Genomic DNA, 8,879 nt, shown 5'->3' with positions numbered 1-8,879 from the left:
TTTTCAGTGTCAGCGGAGGCGGAAACAGGCCCCAATGCAAGGGAAAATGGGGTTCATTTCTGCTGAGGGGATGAGGATTTGAAGATTTAAATGCCCGATTTCCCACATCTCCTTACTTATCCAGCCCTGTCCCCTATTACCTCACTACACCTCTTTGCTTAACAGTGATACCAGCATGGGCACCACCAGAGAAGACAGAAATCAGAAATGGGGAATGGGAGGTGAGCCCTTCAGTGGGGGACAGAGAAAGCGGTTGGGATGGTGCAGGGGAAAGGATGAGAGAAGGACAGAGAGATCTTAGCTTGGGGCAAGGGAAGGCAAAAGAGGAAGGAGAATGAGCCTCAGAATGGGGGCAGTAGCTGAAGGGAACAGAATGGTGGACAGAGTAGGGGCTGAAATGTGTTTGAAGTACCTGGGGTTAATACTGATGAAAGGTTTCTATTCCGGCCCTCTCTGATATGTCATCTGATCTCTCTTGTTTCTCCTGATCTCTTCTGGTTTCCTCATCCCCCTGTTCCTTACTTTTCCTCTCTAGTGCTCACCTATCTTTGCCTGACCCTCACTGCTCCCCTGACTCCCTTATGGAAATTTGGAAGGGTCTCCAGCATTCACCTCTGACAGGCAGCTCACTGCACTGTGGATATGTCTTACCAGTAAAGACCCCAGGACACACATGTACCACTATCAGTATTCACTGCAGGAAGACTGGAGCTCCTTGACTGATTTTTGCAGACTGCAGTTCCACATAACCTTTGTTCACCCTTCCGTCACTCCCCTTGGTAGATGGCTCTGGTGACTGTGTGACAGTCTTTCAACTTGCAACCTAGGAGTTTCTCCCTGGGATCCTTGTGGTGACAGTTTCAGAGCATTTGAGGGAGTTTCAGCTAAAATGCTGACTTTCATTTTTTGCCATAGCAAAGCCCTGGTTTTTCCAACTTTTTGCTCTGACAAACAACCAGCCTTTACTTTGTCTGGGACCCAAGGTTCATCTCAAGCAACATTTATTCTCTGTGTGATTTTTGGCATTCTTGCCCTATAACGCTTCTTATGTAAGATGTTATCTAAATCATGGATCATGGGTCAGTTTTCAATGGCATGTGATTTTTTACTCATTGTTCTACTTAATTAATGTAGTGCCTCTCTTTTTTGGGGAGAGGGCTATGTTATTTCATGCTCTGAGGCCTTGCTGCAAAACTACTTCCATGTCTTCCAACCACATTTGTGAAAGCAATTGGAACAAAAATCAGGTTTTGGCAGGAAACATGACTTCCAAATTGTGTTGAACTGGCAAGTCGATGAATGCAGTAATTGTCTTGATTTTTAACTCGGTCAAAGGAGCCACTCTGGAGTTTTTGGTAAAGGATTCCTACAGTACTGTCCAGAACCCTCCAGGAAAGAAAACCTTCAAGATTTCTAAATGGATTTGTTCTGGTTCACATTCCAAGTTAAAGGTGCAGTTAGCCACTAGGATTGGATTCTGGCAAGCGTAAATTTCAGAAGTTGAAACCATTTATCATCTTAAAACCCTATAACGTGCCAGAGTTGCCACGGCCAATTCCAAACCACAATAACCTGTCCCTGCATAGACAAGGGGTTCTGTATGTGTGTGAGGGCAGGTGGGGCTGGGGCCAAAGGGACAGCTGATCTCCAGGGCGACCCCAAACTCTTCAAGGGATCCAAACATAAGTTAATACTTACATGTGCCATCATTAACCTATGAAATTTCCCTCATTGCAGAGAAATCCTCTGCCACACAAGGTGGATACTCACAGTGACAACCTGACTCTTGCTGCCCTGGGAGGGGTCAGGCTGGGGGCTGAGAAAATGGGTGGAGGCATCATCTCCTGTAGATTTCCCATGGCCCTGTCCTGAGTGCAGCCATCTAATGGAATAACCATGTAGAACTGCTGTTTGCAGAGTTGTAGCGGTTTGGATCCCAGGATATGAGAGAGACAAGGTGGGTGAGGTAATGTCTTTTATTGGATCAACTTCTATTGGTGGAAGAAACAAGCTTTTGAGCTCCACAGAGGTCTTCTTCAGGTCAGGTCTTCTTCTCACCCACCTTGTCTCTCTCACGTAGACGCTCTGCAAGCTCAAACTTCTGGGTTTTCTAGCCCCCTCGGGGAAGAACCTGCAGGTGAGACTGATCCCCAAATTATCATTAAAAACATAGTTTAGATTTAGCATCCACCTAATAGATCCATGTACAGTGCCAAGGTACGTGATAATTATAAAGATTGCCATATAGTAGCCTCCTCATATGGATGGAAGTTGGAACAGTGGGGACCTAACCCTGAAGAAGGAGTTTCTTTTGCAAACAGGCCTTGGAAACTTGCACCCATCTCTGAACCTTGCCAGGGTGCAGGCAACTGGTTCTAGTTTTATTCACTGATGGCCATGACTCTGCTTGGTGTTTCTAATATCCCAGGCTAGTTTCCAGCTGTGGTTTTGTTTAATGGAGAAGCTTGTTGCAAAGTAAAACCAGAGCGAACAGTGAAATGTGTCTCAGCAGCACACATTTCTCCTAGTCTAATCAAAGCACTCATGTAAATGATTCTTTTAAGTCAAGCAAAGTATTAAGGGGATGAGACTGTAGGTGGCTGACCATCCCTGACGGTACATCTACACTGCAGCTGGAGATGTAATTTCCAGATCGGGTAAAGGCACCTGCACTAGCTTTGATCAAGCAACTGCACCTAAAATAGCAGTGTAGCTGCAGTGGGGTGGGCTAACCACCTGAGCATGATCCTATTCGAGACCCCGAATACTGTGACAGTTGCACTGCTGCTTTTAGTGCTCTAGTCCAATCCAAGCTAGGGTGGGTCCATCCACCCGAAATGGAATCTACGCCTCCAGCTGCCGTGTAGGTGTATGATAGTGCCTGGACAGAGCCCTCACCTCCCATTGACTTTGGGGGAACTGAGTGCTGAGCACCTATTAAGACCACCCTCAGATCCGTTCAAACCCATTGAAGGATAAACCTACTGTATTCAGTGTGTCTCAGGGTGTGAAGCAAAGAGCCCTGTTGAATGCATAGAATTGGATGCATGCAATAGCGTGATGTAAAAATAGCAAGCAGCAAAACTGTGGATGGGACAATTGCTTTGTAACATTTCACTTGCAAACTCTCCCAAGGAAGATGGCAGATAAACTTGGTTCCAGAGGGATCAGTCCCATCCGGTGCAAACTGGAGCAGCTCTGGAGGTGCTCTAACTTACGCCAGCCCCAGAGGCACCATTCTGCCAGTTGGAGATCAGTGCAGTTTTGCGCCAACCATGCTCCCAACTCCTACAACTGATCCACACTGGAATAGCCTCTTTAGGGTTGGGAGCAGCTGGCCTAGAGCCAACAGGGGAATTTCTGGGACAGCTTTAAGCCCTGGTGGATTGGTGCAAGGAGGACTTAACATAGGCCCAGGGTCTGGCCCTTCAATGCCTTTGGTTGTGACCTACAGGCATGAGGAGCAGGTATCTTGGATGCTGGTTTATATATTGTTTGTTTTTTAAACCAGAGTAAAAAAGATTTTCCTCTCTGAATTCCATGTTTTCTAGCATGAGTCTGGCAGAGAACGCACATCTCAGTGTGATAGCGTGGAAAACAGTGTGTCCTCAGCTTGGAAATAACCAAAATGCCTGGAGTTAAAAACTGATACCCCTGGCTCTTTGGAGTGTGATGTTGCATTAGCAAAAAACACATCGTGGGTTTTAGCCCATGAAAGCTTATGCCCAAATAAATGTGTTAGTCTCTAAGGTGCCACGAGTACGCCTGTTCTTTTTACTGATACAGACTAACACGGCTACCACTCTCAGCTGTTTCACTGCTTTAAACAGGCCTTCCATTCCATGTGGAAATAAATCCTCAGAAAGGAACTTGCTATTAATTGAATGAGCCCTCATGAGATCCCCAAACAATCACTGGTTTGTCTGCCATGTACTAATTACAATTGATCAAAGTGCAGGTCTGGGTCTCTCGGGAGGAAGATTTATTAAACAAAACATGGTGGCTGCTTCCAAAATGGGCAGGGAACCGTATTGTCTGGACTATTTGTTCCTGTCCAAGTGCACGTATTATACAGTATGTTTGTGTTAGCACACAGCAAAGACTTGGTGGGCAGGTGGGAATTGTAATTGCAGCATAAGCTCAATGCCATGACACCTTGTTGCCATTTACTCCCTGATAATATTGTTTGTGATCATTCTCCTAGGGTATTGCTGGAACTGATTTCATGGATGGGGAAGTAACTGGCCAGCCTTAGAAATGTTTCCCTTTGAAACTGAGCAGCAGTGGGAGAGCTGGAAATTGCATGGGAGGTATGCCTATGAAAATTGGATTCTATCAGCTGTGTTGGGGCATCGGGTTGGTGAGGAGATTTTTTAACTGTTCTTTGCTACCATTCCAGCCAGCAGAGATCCCTCAGTGGAGAAACCACTTTACTGGTCACCTGGAGAACTCCTGCTGACTCACACGATTGTTTTTTAGGATGGATTTGATTCCTGCTTTCTGGGCTTTGGGCAGGTGGGTCCCTTCAGTAGAAGCGGCTTTCATAGTGGAATCTGGATTGCATTTGTTTAATATTTCAGGGCTGTTTCAAAAAGCCTGAGGTGAAGCCTTGTTCTAGTTTTGATTTTGAGTGAGATTTGCAGTCAAAAGGAAATATTGCAAGACTCCAAAGGCTATTTTTCGTGATCCACTTGATTCCTGAATAGTGGTAGGACAGATGGGTCTGTTAACCAACTGCAAGGTAGGGTTAGGTCCTCCCATCTCCCAGGGGCTTTATGAGGATAGACTCCATTAATGACTGTAAGGGGATGAGGGAAGTAAAACTTACCTGGATAGAAACAGGGAAGAGAGGTCATTTCCTGATGATAAAGGTACTCTGGGACTAGCAACACACAGCCACAAGAGGGTGCAAGGGGAGGAGGATGAAATACGGAGAGGTAGCTCAAAGAAGCCACAGTACAGCCCTACAGTGGCTTATGAGAACTACATTTTTCTGAGATTTGTTGTAATTCCCTTTGAAAAATTCTTATTAATCCCACAGCAATCTTTTGATTACATAGCATCCTGAGCAGGCCAGGATTTGGGGGAAACCAATTGTAAGCAGAGTCAGGATGAGCTCTACCCTGACATCTGGTGGTGAATTATGGGAAGTGCGGAAAGAATGTCAGGAAATATGAAATCTCAACTATTTGCATGGGCACATGCAGCAAGGCAGCCTGGGATGGTCATTTTGACAGCTCTGGGATCCCCAATTTCTTTGTTATTGGGGCAGGATAAATAAAGTGTTGCCACCTGATTATGTGAATGAGGCACTACGAAACTGCTTTATGACAGAGATGTCTCAATATAACTTAAAGGACACTTGCTAGACAAGGGATATGGGTTCCAAAACCTAGTGAATTGAGACAGGTTGGGGATTGGTGTGTGTATTGGATGGTATGGGCCCCTTTTGGGGGTCTGGAACACCAACTGCACATCTTCCTCTCTCTGCTGTTGAAGAGTAAAGCTAATGTTGATTCCATTAGGAGTCCATCTAGAGACTGCTGAGCTGAATTCATGTTGGGCCAATGGTGCACCAGCACCAGGGCTCCCCTACTAAGAACTGTAAAAGCAGCAGAGAATCCTGTGGCACCTTATAGACTAACAGACATTTTGGAGCGTGAGCTTTTGTGGGTGAATACCCACTTTGTCAGACTACTAAGAGCTGAAATCACTGAGTGCTGCGTTAACTAGTGGGGGAGCCTGAAGACCTACTGTTAAGCGACTAGCAGAGTAGAACAGTTTGCAGCGTGTTGGAGCAGCCCATGGAACAGCAAGCAGAGTGAAGCGGTTTGCAGGGGTGGCTGGAGGAGTGGCACAGCTGGTGTGGTGGAGCTGGTCGTGGTGAAGGCTGCAGCAGAACATCACAGAGAGGCAGAGCAGTTGGCCCTGGCCCATGTAAGGTGCCCCTTAACACCCTGTGTGGACTCCCCCCCCCCACGAACTCTGGGTGGCACTGACCAGAGACTTTCGGGTTGTTAGACTTTGGGGTGATTGGACTTAAGACCCTAAGGGGGAAAGGACATTGCCAAATGTACTTGGAGGTGGGTTTTTTTGCTTATGGTTTGTGTTATAATCCTGTTTGTGGTGTTTCTCCAATGGGATGCCGCATTGTTTCCTTCCTTTATTAAAAGGATTTTGCTACACTCAGACCCCGTGCTTGCAAGAGGGGAAGTATTGCCTCCTAGAGGCGCCCGGGGGGTGTGGTATGTAAGTGTCCCAGGTCACTGGGTGGGGGCTCGAGCCGGTTTTGCATTGTGTTATTGAAATGGAACCCCTGGATACTGAACCTGGCCCTTGTTGCTGCCAGCTCAGAGGGGCAGAAGGGTTACACAATGATAAGCAGAGAGGAATAAACATTCAGTGGTGTTCTCTAAATAAACATGATGAAGGAAGGATAGTCTATTGGTTAGAGTGCCCACCTGGGACTCAGGAGACCTAGGTTCAATTCTCTGCCCTGTTACAGGCTTCTTGAGTGACTTCTAGGAAGTTACTTAATCTCTTTGTGCATCAGTTCCCCATCTGTAAAATGGAGCTAAAAGCAATGATATTAATAAGTAGATAGCATGATTAACCCAGCCACATTGCCAATGTTCCACATAGGAAAGACTGGGAAAATAGAGCAGAGAAATGTGGAGAAAGTAATATAGGTTAAAAAAAAACCTTAGTAAACATACCATATTTGAGGTACCTTTTTTTATGTCATCCAAGGTTCTGAGGGTCATTCTTTCTCTAATACATAGCCCAGACTTCCCATTAGAAATGCAAAATGTTTTTTTAAACTTCATACTTGGGGGCTAAATAGTGACTTAATTTATTGGGCGGGGGGATGTTTGGGGGGAGAGACAAACTCCATTTGTAGCCTAGTCTACCCACAGTTTTTGAACCAGTATCATTACTTGGGTTAGGGGTGTGATTTTTTTATTTTATTTTTCTAACCTAAGTGGTCACATTGTACAAGCCCTAGTGTGGACACAGTAATACAGTACTAGTGTAAGGGTGCCTTGTACAGGTAGAGCTCATAAGCCATACAACTGCATCCGCACTGGAGTGGGGGTTCCTACTGCTTTAACTTGACTGCTATTGTTAAAGTGGCACAACTCGTATGGAACAAGCCCGTTCTTAGGGTATGGCTGCACTACAGAGGCTATGCTGGCATAACTATGTTGCTGTAGTAATGCTGTCATAACCCCATCATGCAGATGCAGCCTCACCAACAGAAGGGGTTTTTCAATCAGAGTAGGGACGCCGTCTCCCCCATATGATGGTAGCTAGGTTGACGGAAGCATTATCCCGTTGCATAGCTGTGTCTACACTGGGTGTTTTGGTCGGCATTGCTACATCAGTCAGGGTGTGTGGGGATGTTGTACACACCTGACAAAAGTTAGGTCAACATTGAAGTATTGACCAGGCCTTACTGAAGACAAAAACCCAGTTCAAGACTCCCAAAAGCTTGGCATTCCTGAGGCCTTGCCCATCCCCTGTACCCAGGGGATGTATTGCTTAAACGAACAAAAACTGCCCAAAGTTTTGCTTCTGTTGATGGGTGCTTTGAACCCATGAAGTTCAACTAGTTGTGAAATTCCCTGAAATGGGCTCTCCTGACCCTGGGCTTTGGCTGTGTTATGTGATTTGGAGGGTTTTTTCTTTTAAACCAGCAGAGTCACGCTGATTCTACAGAGTGGACCGAACTCTGCTGTCAATCACAGCCTGTGGGCTGAGCTATACATGTCAAACTCCATGTTCCCCCTTCAACCCCAGTGGAACTCCCATGAGCTCACAGAGGTGTTTGCACAAAGAACAAGGGTGAAAAGTCTTTGTGCAGTAAGTAAACTCTCAATATTTCACTGTCTCATTCAGCATCACTATTTATACCTCTGCTGTTTCTGCCCTTTGTATCTCTTTCCTCCCCATCCTCATTTCTCTCTCTTCTCTGTTTGCCTTAATGCCCAGGGAGGAAAAGAGCAGTTTCTTCCTTGCAGCTATTCCCACCCATCCATCTTGCAGAAGCTTGACTCCTCCTCCTTCCCCTTTTCAGCTACAAAAACGCACGGCAATTAAAATGTTAATGTTTACATCATAACTGTCATTATTAGCTCAACAAATAATAAAATGCATAGATTATAAAACCAAAAGAAACCTTGTGATCATCTAGTCTGACCTCCTGTATAACACAGCTTATAGGACTCCCCTGAATTAGTTCCTGTTTGAACTAGAAAAAAAAAATAACTTCCAAACCTAAAATTGCCAGTGATGAAGAATCTACCACAAACCTTGGTAAGTTGTTCCAGTGGTTGACTACTATCGCTGTTAAAAACTTGTACCCTATTTTTTCTTCTTCTTTTATGACACTTTTCCTGGTGAGGCTCACAGAGGCAGCATGGAGAGTAGGGAGGACTAGACCTCCTTTTCCTCTGCAACAGGTTACAGCTCCTCCTTGGGGATTTCCCAGTGTTCCCAGGCCAGCCAGGAGATATATCCCTCCAGTATGTCCTGGGTTGGCCTCAGGGCCTCCACCCAGTGGGACATGCCTGGTACAGTTCCAAAGGAAGCCTCCCGGGGGCATCCTTATCAGATGCCCGAATCACCTCAACTGGTTCCTCTTGACCTGGAGGATCGCCTTTTTGGGCTGGGCCCAGCCAAGTTACATGGGTTGCCTGAACACCAGACGCTTGCCTGACATCTCCCTCAGGGGTAGATCCCAGTATTCCTAGTTCAGGCAAGCTTTGCATGGTCATTTCTGGGCTTTCATGAGGGTCTTGAGATGGATCATTTTTAGGCTGGAACCTCCCTCAACCTATTCGCCTTGGGTGACCATACCAGGGGCACTAGGCTCCAGG

The sequence above is a fragment of the Chelonoidis abingdonii genome, chromosome 4 (assembly GCF_003597395.2).
Source record: "Chelonoidis abingdonii isolate Lonesome George chromosome 4, CheloAbing_2.0, whole genome shotgun sequence".
In the NCBI taxonomy this organism is placed as follows: Eukaryota; Metazoa; Chordata; order Testudines; family Testudinidae; genus Chelonoidis; species Chelonoidis abingdonii.
Note: the sequence above shows the minus strand (reverse complement) of the source record.